Source organism: Canis lupus, chromosome 13, assembly GCF_003254725.2.
Source record: "Canis lupus dingo isolate Sandy chromosome 13, ASM325472v2, whole genome shotgun sequence".
NCBI lineage: Eukaryota > Metazoa > Chordata > Mammalia > Carnivora > Canidae > Canis > Canis lupus.
This window is the reverse complement of record NC_064255.1, coordinates 3,355,363-3,377,548: the sequence shown is the minus strand read 5'-3', so window position 1 is coordinate 3,377,548 and position 22,186 is coordinate 3,355,363. Positions and strand designations below refer to the sequence as shown.

The 22,186-nt window shown below is 40.9% G+C and overlaps 1 protein-coding gene across 5 annotated transcripts in view; it reads right to left on the bottom strand.

The window, feature by feature from the left end:
- The window catches only part of GRHL2 (grainyhead like transcription factor 2), a 157,599-nt gene that overhangs the window by 125,925 nt on the left and 9,488 nt on the right, over positions 1-22,186 (bottom strand). Inside the window, exon 1 of one of the 5 annotated variants that reach the window (XM_049093289.1) lies at positions 6,787-6,882. The exons of the other annotated variants lie outside the window; for them this stretch is intronic. The gene's annotated coding sequence lies outside the window, so the exon portion shown is untranslated. Of the gene's footprint in view, positions 1-6,786; positions 6,883-22,186 lie in introns of those variants that run through there. 5 annotated transcript variants of the gene reach the window in all.

Genomic DNA, 22,186 nt, shown 5'->3' with positions numbered 1-22,186 from the left:
CGGGCTCCCTGCATGGAGCCTGCTTCTCCCTTTGCCTTGTGTCTCTGCCTCTCTCTCTCTCCTCTCTGTGTATTCTCATGAATAAATAAATAAAATCTTAAAAAAAAAAAGAAAAAAAAAGAATACAGGGGGTCTTGAGGGTTTCCACTCAACACACCTTGCTGCTCTCCTTCACTGGGGGCCAGATGTCCTTGAGGGTCTGAGAGCCCTTCCCATCACTGCCAGCTTCCTCTCCATGTTTTCTCACAGGTGGTTGCCCTAATGAAATTCTTGCAGGCTTAATTCCATCTTTGAACCTTCATCTCAGAGAGTGCAAACAAACACAGGACCTAGTTTAGATTGAGATGAGCTGTTTAGGATTGGGTTACTGGGGAACTAAGACTCTGGGGTGTCTGGGTCAGTGTCCGACTCTTGATTTTGGCTCAGGTCATGATTTCAGTGTCAGGAGATGGAGCCCCACATCAAGATTCTCTCTGTCCCAGGGTGCTTGAGTGGCTCAGTCATCAAGCATCTGCCTTCACCCTAGGTCATGATCTCGGTTTCCAGGGATAGAGCCATGTGTCATCAAGCTCCCTGCTCAGGGGGAGTCTGCTCCCTCTCTCTCTGTCCCTCGATCTCTCTCAAATAAATAAATAAAATCTTAAAAAAAAAAAAAAAAAGATTCTCTTTATCCCTCTGGTCCTCCCAACTCTGCACTTTCTCTCTTTTTAGGAAAAAAAAAAAAAAAAAGTGAGACTCGAAGGAAGAGAAATCAGTCAGATGGAAAAAAAAGGAAAAGGAAAAGTGAAGAGGGCATTGCAGGAATAGCATATGTAAGGTCCCTGAAGCAGGATGGACCTTCTCCCAGTCAAGGAACTAACTCAAGGGCAGTATAACTGGACCACAGCATTTCAACAAGGAAGAAAGCAGGCAAAGGCCAGATTATACAGGGACTTATCATTTAATTCAAGAACTTTAAACTTTCTTCTAGGTGGATGGGGTAGGTAGACAGGGTCTTCAGCAACAGAACAACCTGATCAAATGTGTGTTTTGCAAAGATCACTGGAGCTGCAGTAAATGGATCAAAAAGAAAAGAGGGTGCTAGGAAATCAAGACCACTGAAATGGTCCAGCAAAGAGATAAAGGATTAATCTGAACCTAACAGGAAAAATCTGACATAACATGTGAATTAGTTCATATTCTTCAAAATTAACAGAAATACTCAATGGTAAAAACGTTAGACTACACCTCTATCCTTAATAGATAAGGAAATAGATTACAGACCCATAAATGTTACACACGGAAGTAATGTGAAAGCCCATACAAAGTCCACACTACACACACTGATAACACAAGATGTTCCTCCTCTAAAACAAAATAGAGAAAATACGTAGGCTTTACTCTATAATAAAGTTCACCTAAAATAAAAATGCTGGAAATAAGAAAAACCATGAAACTTTGGTTTGCCTCATTAGAATTTTTTAAGATTTTATTTATTTATTCATGAAAGACACAGAGGGAGAGAGAGGCAGAGACACAGGCAGAGGGAGAAGCAGGCTCCATGCAGGGAGCCTGACATGGTACTTGATCCCAGGTCTTCAGGATCAGGCCCTGGGCTGAAGGCTGCACTAAACCGCTGAGCCACCCAGGCTGCCCACCTCATTAGAATTTAGATGGGCTTCTGAGAACACTATGAGAAAAATAAGAACCAATTACTTGTTTATCTTCTTCTGGAAAATCATCAGAAACACTCAGTTATTCCTCTGTGCTTGAAGTTTTAAAAGATTCTCTAATTTTACATTTGTACATGTTATGTGAATGAATAGGAATGTGCACATATATATATATACACACTTGTATCTTTACATACACACACTTCGGGGTGTGGTGTGTGTGATGTAGGTAAAGGGGAGGAGTGCAGAAAGCAGTAGCAGGAAAACCAACTCAAGAAAGGCACAAAAAAACACTGTGTATAATACAACTACACTGTGCATTTATGTAAATTATGTGTGTGTATAAAATTATATACATTTAAAGAAATTTTAAAATAATGAAGGAAGGAAAAAGAAGAGTAAGGAAAAGGAAAGAAAAGAAGAGTAGGAAAGAAGGATGGAGAGAAGTAGGAAGGAAAGGGACTAAAGGAATTTCTCTTGGAATAAACAATGTTGGGGCAAGCAGATGAGGGTTTTTATTTCATCTGTGTGTCTGTGTAGTTAGATCCTTACTTGAGACCATTACTATAAACTCCAGACAATTTTTAAATGCAGTTTAGTATTCAATCACACATATTAAAATATAGAAGAATATGTAAATAAATATTTAATTTGTTCTTGGATTTGGGAAGAATTTGTTGAACACAGAAACAATGGAAGAATCCATGAAGAAAAAAAACTCTGACCACTTAAACACTAAAAGTGTGTAAGAATGTCAAGTTAAACACATAAAAGTGAGGCTGTAATACAAATTCCCTCTCATAAGACCTAACAAAAATGAGGAAAAAATAGCATATCTGTGTGTGTACCTCAAAATTTCATCAGTGAAGGAGCATGATGCCATGTCACAAAGTCCAACAGATGGTGCTTAAAGCGAAGAAACAGAAGGTTTTGGTACCAATGTGCCTCACACAGAGCAATACAGGAGACAGAAATTAAAGCACCAAATTATGGAACATTCTCACTAATATTTCCTCGGTAAGCCCAAGGACAGATGAATAACAGCTTGGGAAAATCTTTTGAGATAAATCATTACTTCCACCATCAGACTTTACCAGAAATGAAAAGGACTTGGGGTCTTTCTCATCTAGGAGAAAAGAGGAAAAGAATGAGCTCAACCATGATACGTAATGTGGTTGGTTAAGAGTGAATCATTCAGTACTGAAGGGCCATTGATGGAAAGATAGTAAGTTGTTTCAGTGACTTACATGGAGGTACTAGCAGAAATACCTAAGATGAAGATCAGCAGCATGCCAAATGGTTATGTTCTTATGACCAAACACATGAGGAGAGACTGGAACTCAGGTGGAGCTCCACTAAGGGAAGAGGAGACTGTGTGGGCACTACTGCTGGGTGCCCTAGCAAGTTTACTTTTATAATGGGAAAAGCCAATGGAAGTTTAATAAGTGATAATTAGGAGGGAAGAGATACTAGAGAGTTCAAAGAGGGCATGCTATATTACAGACAAAGCACAAAATCACAGTGGCTAAACCCACATTATGAATAAAGAGGATCATTTTGAGCCTGGAAGCTCTAGAACATCTAGGACTCTGCGGACACTCCAACTCTCCTGCTAACCACGTGACAAGATCAGTGTGAATAAGCATGGTGTTGGTAAATCCAAGGTTAGCCTTACCTCCCCTGCCTAGAGTCACTGCTGCAGGAAAATGTGCGGTTCTGTTCCCTGACGTCAACCATGTTATGCAGATGCTATAGCCAAATCTGTGCTAAGCCAATTAGAAATAGAGGTGGGGTTGTAGGAGACATAAAGCTTTCTAGGAATTGTAGCTGCTTAATTACAATGCTTGTGAAGCTTGTAACGAACTACTTCAAACATACCTGAAAGTCTGAAGAAAAGACAAATGTCAGTGTGGTAATTTTCATATTAGCCAACCCTCTATGAAAACCTCATCTTGTCTGTCTTGTTGCTAAGGAAAGTGGGCATTTTAAAAAATTACACAGATTCCTCAACAAATGTTAGAATTCTGCCCAATAAAAAAAGTCCTACAGAGCTCAATCAAATACAGTGCACACTCTGATTTCTTTGACAGGAAGAAGTCACTGGACTGCTAGTCAGCACAGTCTTTTGTCCCGGTGGCTTTTGTGACTTGCTGACATTATCGTGGCAGCTGTCTGGACCCTCTCTCTGCCAACTTTGTTGTCCTGGGGGCTCTGGTCTAGCCAGAGGGGTTAGGTTGAATGGAAGAAGAAATCGCTGATAAATATTCCCAGAAGTGAAGAGGAACTTAGCAGAAATGGAAACAAAATGGTAGATAAATTCAGCAAGATTCTTTGAAGGAGGGAAAACTGGAGAAGAGGCAGAGAGACTATTAAAAGCTCTAGCTGAAGTTTCTGACAATTTTCCACTACGAATTACTAACAATGGTGCCAACATTTTCAGGTACCCTTTCCTTTTAACCCAAGTGGCTATCGAGAGTGAGAATGGAACCAGAAAAGGATGCCTTCCTGCAGATGTAGAGTCAATGCCACACAGAGCATTTCACCAAGTCACTCATAGGCTACACAAGGCCAAGCTGAACTTTTTCCACACTGCCACATCTTCAAGTGCCTAGGCTTCAAGCTGGGTTTAAAAAGCCATGCAAACAGGTCTCAGATGGGGGGAAGACACTAAAGAAATCATTCATTTTGACTATAACAAAACAAGGTCTGAATAGAACAAATCAAGCATGAACAAGTCAAAAAGAAGGGGTATAGAAATAGGGCAAAAAAAAAAAAAGGGCAAAAAATGCTACAGGATATCAAATAACGAAAGAACATAGCATGCATAAGAAAACTGAACTAATCTCTCCGTTCCAAAAAGAATAAAATTCCCAGAAGTTGCTTTCTACTATAAAATATAATAAGAACATGAATTCCATAAAACGAAAGTACAAAGGGGATGGCACAACAGAATTAGGTAGAAAAGATAACTGCAGAGCTAAGAAAAGAGAGGACCAGAACAACAGTATTAGTAGAACAAAAAGGGAACTGAAAATGGAATCAATGACAGGAGAAAGGCCTGAGATAATCCCAGTGAATGTAGAAGGGAAACAGAAATTAAGAGTCACTAGATTTTAGACAATCAGGGACAAAGAGGAACAAATGTGGAGATAATAAATATCCCAGAAGCAGAATGCCAAACGAAGTAAAGGGAAATGGTATAAAGAGTCCTGAGAGACTTTTGGTTAAATATAGCAGGTTGAACATATTATCAGAAACCCCACTAAAATGGTAAACAGGTCAAAAGATTGGGAGAGGAGGCAAAAGCCCATCAGAAAAATCAATTTAGAGAGAGACAGTAAATTAGAAAAGTGGCAACTGCCCCAGCACGGTGGAGTAAATGAAGTTTAAATGCATATAGAGGAATATACAAAGAGCGCATCATGTAGTACTAAAGAACACGAAAGCTGGAGGAACTAGAAGCAAACTGGATCTTGGAATGTAGGAGTGTGGGGAGTGGCTGAAAACAGGAAGCTGGTTAAAAGTAATTGGAAGAGGGGTACCTGAGTGGTTCAGTGGTTGTACGTCTGCCTTTGGCTCAGGTTGTGATCCTGGGGTCGTGGGATCAAGTTCCCCATCAGGCTCCCGCAGCGAGCCTGCTTCTTCCTCCTTCTATCTATGTCTCTACCTCTCTCTGTCTCTCATGAATAAATAAATACAATTTTTAAAAATAATAATAATAATTGAAACAGTGAGCCTCTCCCTCCCTAAATCTCTTTTCCCACCCCCAGTAGTCAGGCATCTACCATCTACCTCTCCCACATCCTAGCGTAGATGGACAGTGAATTCTCAGGTAATACTGCACACAAAAGGCCCTGGGTTTGGGGGCACCAAGCACTGGAGAGAGATAAGGCCCTTGAATAAAAATAGAGGGACTGTGTGACAAGACAACATAATAAACCATGAGACTCTCCTCACTCTACCAGTTTCCAAAATCCCATTTCCTCACTTATAAGCACAGAGTCCTCTGGAGACAGTCACTGGCTTCTGGAGTCACTAGAGAAAAGACCTAGAGATACTGACTTTGGGGGGTAACCCAAAGAAAACGCACTGCCTGTCACCCTTCAGAGAAATGAGCCAGTCAAGGAGCCAGCCCAATGCTGCCCCGGCTGCCACTCTAGACACACGGCTTCCAACCAGCTACTGAGTAGCTGTTGCACTCAGCCATCAAATACCGAGCCACTAACAGCTCAAGAGAGAGGCAAGATCATGATGGTCAACACAAAAGCAGGCTGCAACAAAAACACAAGAGGTTTCAGGTAATAGAGATTCTGCAAAAACCAGAGGAAAATAAATGTAATATCCTCAGAGTGATAAAAGAGCTCACTGCACCTATACTGTAAAAAGAGGAGGCTGTTTAAAAAGAAAGAAAAAACTCTTGTAAACTTAAAAAAAAAAAAAAGGTATGACTAAAATGTCAAAAATCCTATGGAAAGTTCAGATGATGAAGCAACTCCAGAAAGCAGAGTAAAAGACAAAGAGACAACAGGAGGGAAAACGTGAGCCAAGTGGAAAAGCAGTCCAAGTGGCCCGAGCGTGAGAAAAGTAGGAGTTCCATAATGAGAAAAGAGAACTTTTTTTTTTTTTTTGAAAGATTTCATTTATTTACTCACGGGAGATACAGAGAGAGAGAGAGGCAGAGACACAGGCAGAGGGAGACGCAGGCTCCGTGCAGGGAGCCCGAGGCGGGACTCGACCCCGGGACCCCGGGATCACGCCCTGAGCCAAAGGCGGATGCTCAACCGCTGAGCCACTGGGCCTCGGAGAAAAGAGAACTTAATGTTAAGTGGTTATCACAGAAATAACATTAGAAAATTCTCCAGAACAGAAGCACCTGAAGGTCCAGATCAGAAAGTCCATGGAATACCCAGTACAAAAGCCGGGGCGGGGGGCAACCAAGGTATTTATCATGAAATTTCGGAAAACCAAGGATACGAAGCGGATTTTAAAAGCTTCCAAAGAGAAAAAAAAGTCCCACGCAAAGGGTCAGCGCCTCCGAAACTGAGGAAAAAGAATTCCGTATCTAACCAAACTATCAGTCCAGCACGATGGCAGATAAAGTACGAGGAAGATAGGCAGGGACTCGCGAACGTACCTCCGCTCCTGCACCCCGTCTCCGGCACGGCGGGAGGCCGCGTGGGGCCCGGCCGCCGAGGGGTCCGCCGCGGGAGCAGCGCCCCGAGCACCAGCCCCGAGCACCGAGCACCAGCCCCGAGCGCCGCCGCCGCCGCCGCGCCGCGCACGCGGGGTCACGGGGTCACGGGCCCGCCGGGCGCCTGAGCGCGGGCCTGCGGGCGCCCCCGCCTCCCAAGCGCTGCTCCGCGCCCGACGGCCGCCGCCGCTGGCCTCTGCCTCTGGCGTCTGGCGTCTGCCTGCCTGGACAGGCCTGGAGGGCCGTGAGCGGCCGCGGCGGCGAGGGCGAGGGCGAGGGCGAGGACTGTGCTGGAGGCGGCCCGCCTCAGCGGCCGTGGAGAGCCGTGGAGAGCCGCGCCGCTGTCCTGCGCCGCCGCCACCCTCGTGCCCGGCACGGCCCCCTGCTTCCCCGGCCCCACTGACGGATGCCGGCCTTCCGGGCCCCCGGCCCTGCGTCCTCGGTCCTGAGGGTCCGACGGCTGTGGAGCCTTGGGGGTCAGAGGGACGGGAGAACCTGAGGGGGGCCAGCCTGCGGGAGCCCCAAGGGAGCCACCGCCGTCGTGGGCGCCCCACACCTCAGCCCAGGCATCCGCGTCGGGGCCTCACCTCCCGGAGCAGCCCCGGGCAGCCCCCGCTCAGCCCAGCGCTCCCGAGCCAGGCCCGACCCTGCCGAGGAGCACAAGGCCAGCTGCCAAGCCTCCGCCGGAGCATCACCTCGTGTGCCACCGCAGGACTCAGTAACCCTGGCCTCTGGCTTTCTCGAACGCACCAGGAAACTCAGTGGCTTTGGCTTCCGCACGGAACTTCGACTTCTGGCTATAGCCAGGGCAGCAGAACTGAATGGTCCTGACTCTTCTCTCATTCCTAGTCCGGAGCTTGGGTTCCCCAAACTGAAGCAGGCAGCCTCCCAGTGGGGCCTGAGGAGCCAAACCATGGGCTGGTGCCCCTTGGGGCCCCCGCGCGGCCTGCTCTGCCCTTCCAGGGCAGCCCCTTGACTCGGACCTGAGGCTGAAATGTCCTTCTCTTTCCATCTCTCTTCCTCCCTCCCTCCCTCCCTTCCTCTCTTTCCTTTTGCCTCAGAGACATCAGAATTAATAACACTATTTTTGATTTGGGTTGGCAAAAAAACCTCTCCACGGTTGGACGTCAATAGATAATACCTAAAATGAACGGATGAAGTATTTGTTACCGAGACATACAGAGGCGAGTACGAAGGGAAAGCTCAGTATGGCTGCCTCTGGAGACCAGAATCCAGGGAGCAGATGGGTCTTAGGAAACTGTTGTTTTTCACAAGCCTTTTTAGTATTGTTCAATACTTTAAACGAAGTAATTTTTTTGATAAAAATTAAAGATACATGTTACAAAAACACTATATGAACCATATGAAGCATGTCTGCAGCCCAGAAGCAGCTCATGATGGCCAGTTTTCACCCACCAAACTACCAACTTTCTGGTGAAATAAAGTAGGTGAGTGGGCACAGGACTCTCCTGAGAAGGGGATCATGACCCCTACCTAGCCTGTTCTCTTTCAAAGGCAAGGAAGCATGATGACTAAATTCAGAAGTGGAGACAGACCTCAGGGCTTCTAATCCCAGCTCTGCTGCCAATTAGCTCAGGCACCCTGGGCTTAGTTACTTAACCTTTCTGTGCCCCATTTTCTCATCAAGTTTCAGAGGTCTGATGGGAGAAATAATTGAGTTAATACATGTAATGCACTTAGACTCCTACCTGTGGCACAGTAAGACTATATATTAGCTATTAACATTGACATTTGAAAGTTTGAAATTATTAAGCCATCCCTGGTAGATGGAAGTGACTGCAATGCCAGTCAGCTGCCAAAAGATACCAGAAGTTTCTTTTTTTTTTTTTTTTGGAAGCTTTCTTTTTAAAAGATTTAAAGATTTTATTTTCTTTAAATAATCTCTGTACCCAACATAGGGTTTGAACTTACAACCCCAAGATCAAGAGTCACATGCTCTACTGACTGAGCCAACCAGGTGCCCCACCAGGAGTTTCTACTGGGAACCTCACCAGAAGGAGAGGGGCCCATCAGGCTGACGCCTTGGGTGTGATCTGCAGGTCTTCGTGGGCATCCTACCTGCTTGATGTAGGCAGTCTCTCCTGCCCCAGCCTCCAGCACTATAGGTGTGCCTCAGGGGGGACAAAGCACCCTTAAACTGCCTCTCATCAAAACCTGAAAATTTAGTGACCCACAAACAACACACCTTGATTTCCAACAGTGACTCCAAAGGACAGCAGAAGCAGAAAGGGCAGAAGGAATGGAGGCTCCCTGGCCCCATGTCACAGTATTATTTTCCTGACTGCTGTGAACCAGGACTGAAATGTTGACCCAAGGAACCTGCAAGATTCATGAGCTTAATGAAGAGACAGGACCCTGGGTGGTGGGAGTCGATGGAGGGAGGCAGCCTGAGCAGAGGGGGAAGGGATGGAGGTGCTGAAGTGTTTCATTTCAATATTAAAAGAAACTTTTTATTTGTAAACAAAGCCTAAGAAATAGGAAGAGTGATTATACACACCCCAACCGTGTGCCTGTGACTGTGCACACATGCATGTGTGTGGGGGGGGGGGGGGGCGGGGAGGGTACGCAGAGAGAGACAGGGACAGAAAAAGAGACAAAGAGAAGAGAGAGGAAAGGAGGAGAATGAGAAGGATGCAGGGTGGGAAGAGCAGGAAGTAGAGGAAGGGGAGAACAGAAGAGAGAAAAGGAAGGGTTGGGAGTGTGGGAACAGAAGGACAGAGACTCTCTCTCAAATGTAAGCACACCCTATACCTGTGCACAACATCCTTCTGCTTAAACATCTCCAGTAAGAAGTCTCTACCTTACAAAATGATTCATTGCCCTGCTAGAAAGCTTTCATTGTTAGGAAGCTTTTACTCTGTGATGGACATCCACGTGCACCCTGTAGACCTCCAGCAGCCTAGAGGGAACAGACAACGGCCCAGCTGCCACTGAAGCCAGCCCTCCCACAGACGGCCCCCACCAGTGACTAAACTCAGCCTGAGTGCTAACACAGGTGCAGAACCGCTCTGATGGCACAAACTTGGGACTCCGAAGGCTTTGAGGACACTTCCATAGACTGCTGGGCAGGCAAGAGGCTTCCACCCAATTCCCCCCTCTCTCCCACATTCAGGGTCAGATTTGCCTCTGGGCCTGAGGCTTTCCCTGCCTTACCCAGGGCCCTCCCAACACTCCCTTAGAGGACTCTGGGATAAGGCTTTTCCTTCATAAAGTCCTTATTTATTTATTTAAGATTTTATTTATTTATTCATGAGAGATACACAGAGAGAGAGAGAGAGAGAGAGAGGCAGAGACTCAGGCAGAGGGAGAAGCAGGCTCCCTGAAAATAGCCTGATGTGGAACTGGATCCCAGGACCTCGGGATTATGACCTGAGCCAAAGGCAGACGCTCAACCACTGAGCCACCCCGGCGTCCCAAGTCCTTACTTATTTAATCTCATCTTAATGATGGCTTCTTGGAGGATCTGAATTAACTTATACATAAATTGAGCCAAAATCTTATGTATATTTTAACTGAAATGAGACAAAATCTCATTTTCAAGTGTTGGTCCCAGTTCTAGCTACATGAATCACTGCCTAAGTCTTTTCTCCTGTGGCCCCATTTTTTCTAGTCAGTTATCCATAAAGGTGATAATGAGCTGTCTTCTGTGTATGTCTGTGTATGTGTGTGAATGTGTGTGTATGTGTGTATAAGGGTGGGGCTGGGGTGAAGGTAATAGTAGAAGAGGAAATTCAATTAACAAAAAAAGAGTGACAAATTAGAAGACATACCACTGATAAAGAAAAGATCAGAGACTGATGATTTCCTGGAAAATATAAATGCTGAAAGTTGGCCTCGAGTAGACAGCCTGAATAGACAAAGGAAGCATACAAGAAACTAAAAGGTTAGTCAAGGACCTTCATCAGGCACAGGCAACCTTCAAGGAATAGATCATTCCAACATTGTGTGAATTGTTGCAGAGCATAGTAAGACATGGAAAGAGTCCCAACTCATTCTAATCAGCAAAATAGCATAACGTGGATATTAAAACGCAAAAGATTGCATGCACCTACACACACACACAACACACACACACACACACACACAGGAAGCAAGAGAACAGGATCAGTAACAATGACAATGAAAAGGAAGTTCAAAAAAAAAAAAAAAAAAAAAAGAAAGAAAAGGAAGTTCACTGAGTGTTTCCTATGTACCGTGGACCTATATACCTCACCCCAATGCTGGGAGGCAAGATCTCTTACTCTTATTCCTGTTTTATGGAGAAGAAACTGGGGCATAGAGAGACTAAAGGGCCTTACCCAAAGTCACAAAGATCCTAATTCCAGTATGTAGTGGGACTGGGGTGAATATAGCCATTAAAATCCTCAAAATAATATTGATGAACTGAATTTATCAATATGTTTTTATATCATGACCACACAAGGCTTATCCCAAGAATACAAGACAGCTCCAAAAACACTTAGGAAATTTATTAATGGATATCATTATAGTAAGAGAATAATATAATATGAAAATCATTCTTGAGAGTCAAGAAACCTATAGTACTGCCACATGTAAAAGTGAGACATAACAACCACTTCCTTTACAGAATGGCCTCTGTTACCTATTTCTCAATGTTGTACTTGACATCCTGAGCAATGTAATAAGAGAGAAAGATTTAAGCAATCTGAAATACTGGGATGCCTGGGTGGCTCAGCGGTTGAGCGTCTGCCTTTGGCTCAGGACGTGATCCCGGGTCTGGGGATAGAGTCCCGCATCAGGCTTCCTTGCATGGAGCCTGCTTTTCCCTCTGCCTATGTCTCTGCTTCTCTCTCTCTTTCTCTGTGTCTCTCATGAATAAATAAGTAAAATCTTAAAAAAAAAAAAAAAAAAGAAGAAGAAGAAGAAGAAAGAAATCTGAAATACTGAAAGGAGAGGAAAAAGATCATCATTATTTTGTAGACAACATAATTACTTAATGGACAATTTGAGACTCAGAGAGAGGAAAGGGGGAGATAAATGGATAGAAAGATATTAGAATAGAGGAGTTCATACGGGTAGTCAGGTACAAGATCACATAAAACCAGGAGCTTTCCAAAGACTAGATCATATTTAATGCTGAAACCCTGAGGACATTAGACAAGGATGTCCACTCTCACACCTATTACTATTAACTAACATTGCTCTATAGTGACAAATTGATACACTTAGAAATGAGAATGAAGTAAAAGGTTTAAAAATTGGGAGAGATGAATAAACATTATTTACACACACTATGACCTCATGACTGATACCCAAGAGAATTGAGGGAACAATTATTACAAGCAAAAATCAATAAAATAAGGTGGCTTGTTACAAAATAACATTCAAGAATCAGTATCTGGATGGGGTAACTGGGTGACAGGCAATGAGAAGGGCACTTGATGGGATGAGCACTGGGTGTTAATACTGTATGTTGCAAATTGAATTTAAATTTTTAAAATGTGAAAAAAAAAAAAAGAATCAATCTTTCCTATATAAAACCAGCTAAGACATGTAAAGAAAGACTCCACTTAAAATAATACCAGGGCAGCCTGAGTGGCTCAGCAGTTTAGCGCCTCCTTCAGCCCAGGGCATGATCCTGGAGACCCGGGATCAAGTCCCACGTCAGGCTCTCTGCATGGAGCCTGCTTCTCCCTCTGCCTGTGTCTCTGCCTCTCTCTCTCTCTCTCTCTCTCTCTGTGTCTCTCATGAATGAATAAATAAAATCTTTTAAAAAAAAGTATAAAAAAAATAATACCCAAAAAAACACACTTTTAAGAAAAGTTTTTAAAATAAACTTAACAATAAATGCACAAGAGCTATTATCTCTGATGAGAAACATCAAAGATTAAAATACACGAAGCAAGACATACTCTGCTCTTAAATAGATATAGTATTAGCAATATTAATAAAATTAATAAAGGATACAAAAAATTTTTTTAAGATTTTATTTATTTATTTGACAGAAAGAGAGAGAAGAGAGAACATGCAGAGGGAGCAGAGAGGGAGAGGGAAAAGCAGGCTCCCTGACCAGGGAGCCCGATGCAGGGCTCGATCTCAGGACTCTGGGATCATAAACTGAGCCCAAGGCCAACGCTTAACCAGCTGAACCACTCAGGCACCAAAGGATACAAAATTAATAAAAGATAATTTATAAAACTAATAAAATATCAACTCTATACCAAAGTTATCCATAAAATTTAATGTAGTCACTTCCTTCTTCCCCACTTCCAAATTAGGATTTCTTGAGAACCCAGAAGCTGATTCTAAACTTTATAATGAAAATGAAAAGAAAAAAAAGGGAAAAACAACCAGGAAGATGCTTTAAAAGATGAGTAATGAGATGGAACGGCACTTTCAGATATGAAAACATTATATAGAGATAAATGAATAAATAGGTACGTGGTCGCTTCTGAAGCATAAATGGTTAGGTCAGTGGAACAGATAAAAGAGCTGAAAACAGTCCCAAGACACATAGATATTTAATATGTGATAAAAGCTGGATTTTAAATAAGAAAGGGAAGTTTGTGTTATTCGATAAGTGGTACTGACACAATAGGGTGGCCATCTAGAAAAGCAATCAAGTAAAAAATTCTACTTCACTTCTTCATCAAGTAAATTCCAGATGGATCAAAGCTTTCAATGGAAATGTGAAATCCTAAATCAGAGAATGCCAGAATAAAGTTTGGAAGAAACTAGTGTTGGAGGAGGGGTTGTTTGAAACTTTAGAACAGAGAAAGCCTTCCTAAGCAAGGCATAAAACCTAGAAGCCATTTAAGAAAACATGGAGCTTCTGCGCAGCTCAGTCAGTTAAGTGTCTGCCTTTGGCTCAGGTCATGATCCTGGAGTCCCAGGATGGAGTCCGCATTGGGCTCCCTGCCCAGCAGAGTCAGCTCCTCCTTCTGCCCTTCACCCCGCTCATGATCTCTCTCTTGCTCTCTCTCTAATAAATAAATAAAATCTTAAAAAAAAAAAAAAAAGGAAAACAGACGAATTAAGCTAACAAAAAATTAAAAATCTTTGCAAAGCCAAAAACACAACACAGTCAAAAGACACATGACAAACTTGTAGACAACAGGCTAATCTCTGAGTACATACAAAGCTCTTAACATTTATCAGGAAAAAAAAAATCATCAGGAAAAAGCCAAGAGCACCATGTGATCCAGTAATCTCACTTCTGTGTATATTATTGAAAAGAATTGATATTAGGATCTTAAAGAGATCTTTTCATTTCACTGTTCATCACATTACTATTCACAGTAGGCATAATATGCAAATAACCTAGTATCCATTAACAAAGGAAGGGATAAAGAAAAACGTGATGTATACATCAAGGGAATATTATTTCACCTTAAAAAAAAAAAAAGGAAATCCTGCCATTTTCAACAACATAAATAAACTTGGAGGGCATTACACTAGGTGAAATAAGACACATACAAAAAGACAGGGGATCCCTGGGTGGCTCAGCAGTTTAGCACCTGCCTTTGGCCCAGGGCGCGATCCTGGAGTCCCTGGATCGAGTCCTGTGTTGGGCTCCCGGCATGGAGCCTGCTTCTCCCTCTGCCTATGTCTCTGCCTCTCTCTCTCTCTCTATGTCTATCATGAATAAATAAATAAAATCTTAAAAAAAAAAAAGACAAATACTCTATGACTTCACTTATATGAGGTGTCTAAAGTAGCCAAGCTCACAGAAAGAGAGAATACAATATTGGCGCTAGTAGCTGGGGAAGGAAAGGGAGAGTTGTTATACAACTGGTTTATCATTTCAATCATACTAGATTAATAAATTCTATACAACATAGTCCCTGTAGTTAACAATGTGGTATTATGCACTTCAAAATTTCTTAAGAAGGTAAATCTGATGTTGTATTCTTAACATACATACACACACACACACACACACACACACACACGAACAGAAAAACCTCTGGGAGGTGTTGTATAGGTCTATTATCTTGATTATGGTGATCGTACCACAGGTGTTTGCATATGTCCACACTCACTGATTTGTACATTAAGGTATGTACAAATGTCACATTAAATACATGTAATTCTTTGTATATCAATTACACCTAAACAAAGCCGTTTTTAAAAAAGACCAACAACAAAATAGAATAGGCAAAGAGCATCAACAATTCACCGAAGAGAAAAAAAACAAACGGCTTTTAAATACATGAGGTGCGCCTGGTGGCTCATTTGGTTAAAGCATTTGACTTGGGCTCAGGTCATGATCAGGGTCAGGGGATCAAGCCCTACACTGGTGAACCTGCTCAGTGGAGACTCTACTTCTCCCTCTCCCTCCGCCCCTCCCCTCACTCATGCTCTTTCTCTCTAATAAATAAAATCTTAAAAATGAATAAATATAATTAAAGAAATGTAAAGTAAGAGAATAGATACATGTTAGGAAAAATTTTGAAGACTGATAAGATCCACTGCTTGAGGGTAGGCAGAAATGGATATATTCAAACATTATTGATTAGAATATAAATTAAAGTAGCATTTTGGGGGGACAATCTGTCTTTCAATATGCATAGCCTTTGCCTCATTTCTATGAATTCATCCTTTAGCCACACACATATTCATACTGTAGAATACTGTGCAGCCATTAAAAAAAAGTGTTTTCTAAATTGACATGAAACAATCAAAAATCATGTAACAACATGTATAAAATCGTTTATGTAGAAAAAATGAAAATTTAAAAAATCTCAAATACATACACATTAATTTGTTTTTTTTTTTTTAATTTGTGATATAATACCTAGAAACATATGTAGAATGCTATTCAACAAACTCAAAATTCTGTTGAAAATGGTAGGAGCAAAAGAATTACAGAAGGGGTACTTGTTTTTTTTTCTCCTTAAATATATAGTCAATGATAGCAAACACACAGGTAATGATCTTTAGTCACTAAAATATTTAGAAAAAAAATCATAAAGTCATGGACAAATACTTCCAGGGTCAGACTGGCAAAAAGAGAAAAACATGCAATATGACCAATTACTTAAAGATTGCCCTTCCTTGGCATAGTGCTTTATAGTTTTTATGGGGGAAGGCCATTATTTCTACCTTGCAAATGGCAGACTTCCTAATTAAACAACTCTTAAATTTACAGCTTCAGGAAAATTGGAAATAACAGGAGAAAGAGTAACACAGATCACAGGAAATCCTAGATAATCAAAGAATATATTTAGAATAATGAGTTCCACCTTCGACTGGAATTAAATATTTTTTTCCTCCTTAATCAGTAGCCAAACTAATTTAGCTGAATTTTCCTTTTCATGCCCTCTGTTAGGTCTCTAGGAAGAAAAAAGTTGTATATCCAAAAGGTTAACCATTAGAGGAAGATTGAAGAGAAGATCCTCCATAATTAACAAACCAGATACGGGTTCCTGATTAATGCAGTCGGCCACCAACATTTTAAAATAAATTTCTAATTGTCCTAGATGTTTTAATGTTGTATATGTTTAGAAAAGTACCAAATCTGGGACACCTGCATGGCTCAGTGGTTGAGCGTCTGCCTTTGGCTCAGGGCGTGATCCTCGGGTCCTAGGATCCAGTCCCATATCGGGCACCCCGCAGGGAGCCTGCTTCTCCCTCTGCCTCTCAGTGTCTCTCATGAATAAATAAATAAAATCTCTAAACGAGAAAAGTACCAAATCACTTCCATAAATTTCCAGTTTCCACAGATGCTATCTTTAACACTTCAAGCAACATGTATATGACAAAGAACACAAATTTGTTCTAACCCCATTGCTCTAGAAAAGTTTTTTAACATAAAGTTTAATTACAGAGCCCTAGAGATTTATCTTTGAAAAGTGATTCCATTCTAAATAGCCCTACTATTTAGATAAACAAGCAAAGTGTTTCTTTTTTTTTTTCTTTTTAAAGATTTTATTTATTTATTCATGAAAGACAGAGAGAGAGGCAGAGACACAGGCAGAGGGAGAAGCAGCCTCCATGCAGGGAGCCCCATGTGGGACTCGATCACGGGACTCCAGGATCATGACCTGAGCCAAAGGAAGGCACTCAACCGCCGAGCCACCCAGGCGTCCCTACTGAAGTGTTTCTTAAACCACTAATAATAGACCCCCTTAAAAATGCAAAAGGATGAAAGCCTGACCAAGTCAGAAATGAAATAAAGTGACAGGTCTTTTCAAAGCAAAATAAAGCAGAAAATTTGAAGACTTGCACTATTTTGTCTTATTCTGGACCTTCCTGCCTCCAATTTTCCCACAACTAATTGCTTCCAAAATGGAAGGTAAGTGTACATTTTTTTCTAAATTACTTTTTTTTTCTAATTATATTGTTTAAGGTTCTCAGACCTTACACTAGTGGTCTGTTTCATCTTTTGGGGTCTCAGCACCTGGCATGGTGCCCAGCTCTGTGCCTGACCAACAAGCACTCGATAAATCACAAGGTGGAATAGATGTGTGTGGTGACCACTTATTTGTTGTTGTTTGAATATAGTCATCCTCTATTCAGTCATCATCAGTCAGCTTGGAGATATAGGCTCCTTGTCCCTGGGTGCAGTTCCCCGAACTTGTGAACTTTGGTTAGGAAGATTGAGTGCAGACTTGGGTCATTGCTTTCATTTGCAAAGAATGGATGCTGTGCATTAGGGACAGTTCTCAGACCCAGTGACTGGGAGAAGAGACCATGCCTGAATGTTCTGCTAACAGTCTCTTTACTGACGCTAAACTGTCTACAGAATCCCAACAAGAGCTTTTAAGATATCAAAATATTTTACACCTTAAAAACAAAACATGGGATGCCTGGGTGGCTCAGTGGTTGAGTGTCTGCCTTCAGCTCAGGGTGTGATCCTGGAGTCCCGGGATCGGGTCCCACATTGGGCTCCCTTCATGGAGCCTGCTTCTCCCTCGGCCTGTGTCTCTGCCGATTTCTCTGTGTCTTTCGTGAATAAATAAAATCTTAAAAAAATAATAATAATAAAGCTCTCCTGAGATAGAAAACACGATTTTAGTAAATGGAAAGAAATACAGTCCCAAATAACTTACCATTTTTACCCTACCAAACTGGCAAAGACTAAAAAGAGGATAATATGCATTGTTGGGAAGGAACGAGAGAAATCCTTCTCTCAGATATACTGTCAGTGGGAGTGTTAATGAGGAGAAAATATCTGGATGGCAATTTGGAAATATGAGCCAAATGCCTTTAAGAAGAGCATGCAAATGATCAGGGATTTCTATTCACTGGAATGTTTTTCAAGGATTAACTTAGTTTTCATAACTAAGAAGTATGTGAAAATTTAGCTCAAAGGATAATCATGCAAATATTCACTTTAATAGTAAAAAACTGAGAAAAAAAATCTAGATGTATGACAATAGGGAACTGGTTAATTTGGACATTTCCATTCCATGTAGAACTATGGGGCTATTAAAAATGCTTATCATCATGGGAAGTTACCCATGATCAATATTCATGTAAAAGATAAGTTATTAAACAGTATGTAAATTACTATCTCATCTTTGCACACATTTGTATGTATGTATATAGACAACACAGTAAAAATATAGACGTCAAAGTGTTAGTAGTGTTCAGATCTCTGTGTGGTAGTTTTGAAAATGATTGCATATTCTAATGTTTTTACAAGTAAGTATGAATTAATTTACCTTATCAAGGATCTTTTTTCCCCAAGTGCCTTAAAACTGAGGCTAAAATAAAGGGAAAAAAATGTAATGAGTTAAGCCCCTAAAGGTTGATCTCAGACTGCACATCATGAAAGCCATGAAAGTACTCACACATACACACAAGAGCTATATGATTTGACATCATAAAGCATAAAGCTCTGAACATGTTTTAAATCATGAAATTAAATGACAAGAAGTTGGGGAAACAATAGCCAGAATTTTGACAAAAGGGTTAATAATTACAGGTGTGTAAAGAGTTCTCACAAATCAATAATAAAAATATCAGCATCACAGGGTTTGTTTGTTTTAATGAGTGGAAAATAAGAAAAGGGCGCTGCTAACCCATATGGTGCATTTGTACAGATGGTGGAAGGTACCCTTTTCCCTGGGCAGGGGCCAGAGTGAAGCATAGCTGGATCTCAGCCCCAAGGCCCCCGCATCCAGGACCATAACAACACAACCATATACATATGCTATGGTGAGCCAGATCTTCAATAAAAAGAAGTATAAATGACCAATAAACATCTGAGAAAATGTTTAACTTCATTAATTATGAAACTGAAAATTACAACAAAAATACACTTTTATTTTGCCTTTTAAATGGACAAAAAAATTGTAGTTCTCATTTACTGATGACACGATGTGCAAGACACTAACACTGCTGGGAGAAAAATTTTTATAATCTTTCTAGAAGTCATTTTCAAATTATGAATCAAGAACCTAAAAATATTTATGTCTTTTCAATACTTCCAGAAACCTATTCTAATGTAATAACCAAAGATACAAAGATTTGTGTATAAGCATGATTTATAATAATGAAAAAGCAAAACAACCTAAATAAAAATAGAAGATGGTTGATTTCATCTTTAAGCGTTATGTGGAAGAATATTTAAAAGACTAGTAAAATGCTAATAATGTAACATTAAATGAAAACCCAGAGTGGCAGGAGTGATGTAAAAAAAAAGGGGGGGGGTTGTCATAACTTGTATGCTCTTTTATAACCATATTCACATGCAGGCACTTATTAAAAACTGTAAGGAAATACATAGTATTAGGATCCTGGAATTATGAGTGATTTTTTTTCTTCTATATACCTTTCTCTAATTTCCAGTTTTCCTCAGGACTCTATATTATGTTCATAATCAGAAAAAAGTCTCCCCAAGAAATGGTGCTTTAAAAAAACACACATGCAAATCCCAAAGTGCCTCATAAAATAGTTATAATGAAAGTCCACCTGGGAGATGGGCTTGGAAGCAGTTTAGTGGGTCATTCAGAAACAGTGATTTATAAAATAGTCCATCATATGTCCAGTACAGTAAGAATCTCGGAATCATAACATTTTCAATTTCCTCCATATTCCAGGAATATGTGATACAACAACAAACAGCAACAACAAAATCTGGTTAGTCCTGAAAGCTCTGAATAGAATGTGCAATTTTATTCACCTGGCCAAGCATGGGTATCCTGCAGTAGAAAAACTTGCGACTTGTAATTAAATGTATCCCAGGTATCTACCACACACATATTTCATTGTTTAGGAAGGATCAGGAAGACAAAAAAAAGCATATGGGCCCTTCAAATGAGAGGAAAGAGAAAAACCATCGCTTACCCCAGTTTATTTCGATTTTAGGACACTAGAAGCAGTCGAATGGTGTCCCAAAAATGTGTGGGCAAATTCAAAAAGCAAAATTGAGGTTTTGTGTGGCTGAATAGAATACAAACCATACCTTCTGGGTTGTTGATTAAAATTGAAAATAAATACAGGATTAAAAAAAAAAAAGTCCTTCATTCATCTCTCCCACAAGTTCTGTAAGAATAAGTGCTTATATTTAGACTTTAAACATTCAAAGAAAATAATGATTTTTGAAAATGTAAGACAGAGTATAAGAGGTCTGATGAATTTCAGCACAAAAAGAAGGAGCGTGTTGGGGAGGGGAAACCAGGGAGGCCTAGGAGAGAAAGAGGTAATTGCAAATTTCACTTTTGAATCCACAACCAAAAGGCTTACCCACCATATGAGTTTCTGCTTCACAAATTCTTGTGTTGTTCCCACATCCAAACGTTGTTTTGGTTTGCTCCTGTTTGCAAAGTTCAATTTCCATTTTTTTTAAGCTTCTCCCCCCACCCCTCGTTTTTTTTGTTTGTTTGTTTTGTTTTTTTGTTTTTCTGTTTTTCCTTCCTGACATAACTTCAGTGATTCTGTAAGGCTATTTTCTCTCTCAAGTTCCCATCATGTACTTTTTGTTCTCCTGCTGTGGATGCTCCTTGGATATGTTGATAAGCAAATAATTTCACATTTTCTACAAAGGCTCCATGAAAGAGCCTGCAGGAAATCCAGTGATGCAATCTCATACAGCTTAACTAACAGACTCCAGCGTGCATCTGGCATGATCTATGTACCAGCTTGTAGAAGCAGGTAGATGAGTCACACGCTCGGGCCCTCCAGGGAAAATGCAAGTCTACGTTATGGAAAAAAATAAACTGTGGTTAAAAAAAAAAATAGAAACTCAAACTTGCCTACAACTGCTTTTTATTCTTAAAGGAAGCCGTATTCTGGGCTCTCCCTGTTACTCCTAAAGATTAAATACAACTGGATTCACCACCCAGAGCCTCTCCCAAGAACACTTGGGTGGAGTCTTAGTGAAGGCTTTCTCCCCTACAGAGAATTTTCTTTAAGGGAAGCTACGCAGGCACAGCCTACATACTCTGTCCTTCTTAGTCATTCCTCTGCTTCAAATTATACGAAGGTTGGAAACTCCTACACCCATTTGTGCTATTCTGGAAAATAGTTGGAATCTGATCATTGGGCAAATCCAAAAATACAGAGTTGTTGAGACATAACGTCAACAAATCTACAGGTGAGTGAGGCACAGTGCAGAAGACACATGTGGTGCACCAGCAGTGAAGTGCAAGGTGGAGTGCCTCTTCTGTGGGGGAGCCAATACATTCTACCTTGAACCAGTAAGCAGGCACATTTTTCCATTTTATTTAGAGTACATATGTGTTACTCAAAAAAAAAAAAAAAAAAAATCCCTGGCAGAATGACTGTTTTAAAGTATAACCTTTAAATATTTCTCTTTTATTACAAAAGCAGTACAAGCTCATAATGCAAACTAGAAAAACATGGAGAGGCACAAATCAGAGACAGAAGTACCTATGATTTCTTCTACAGAAAGCAAATTACTGTTGATCTATTGTGGCCTTATTATTATTATTATTATTTAGGTTTTATTTTCTATGCTATAAACATTCCAGTAAAATACGTCATGAATATTTTCTCCTGCCATTAAATATTTTTCCAGAATATGATTTATAAAGCTTCCAGAGTATCCCGTCTCACTGAGCACAGCTTACTAAAACCAATCCTTGGTAGTTGGGCACATAAGGGTTTTTCGGATGTTTCACTTTCAAAAATAATGCTACAATTAATATCCTCGTTTATTTCCGTAAGACAGATGGCTATAACTAGAATTCAGGTGTGTTGTCAACAAGTAGTACCATTTCAGCCGGTTTTGCCAAAGTACCTTCCAGAAAGTTTGTATTCATTTATAATCCCCCTAGAAATGGATTTTCCCCAAACCTAGCTTTTTATAGCTTTTGTGAATTATCTACTCATGTTCTTTGACCATATTTCTACTGAGGCATCTGTCCTTTATTAAAATGCTTTCAAAAAT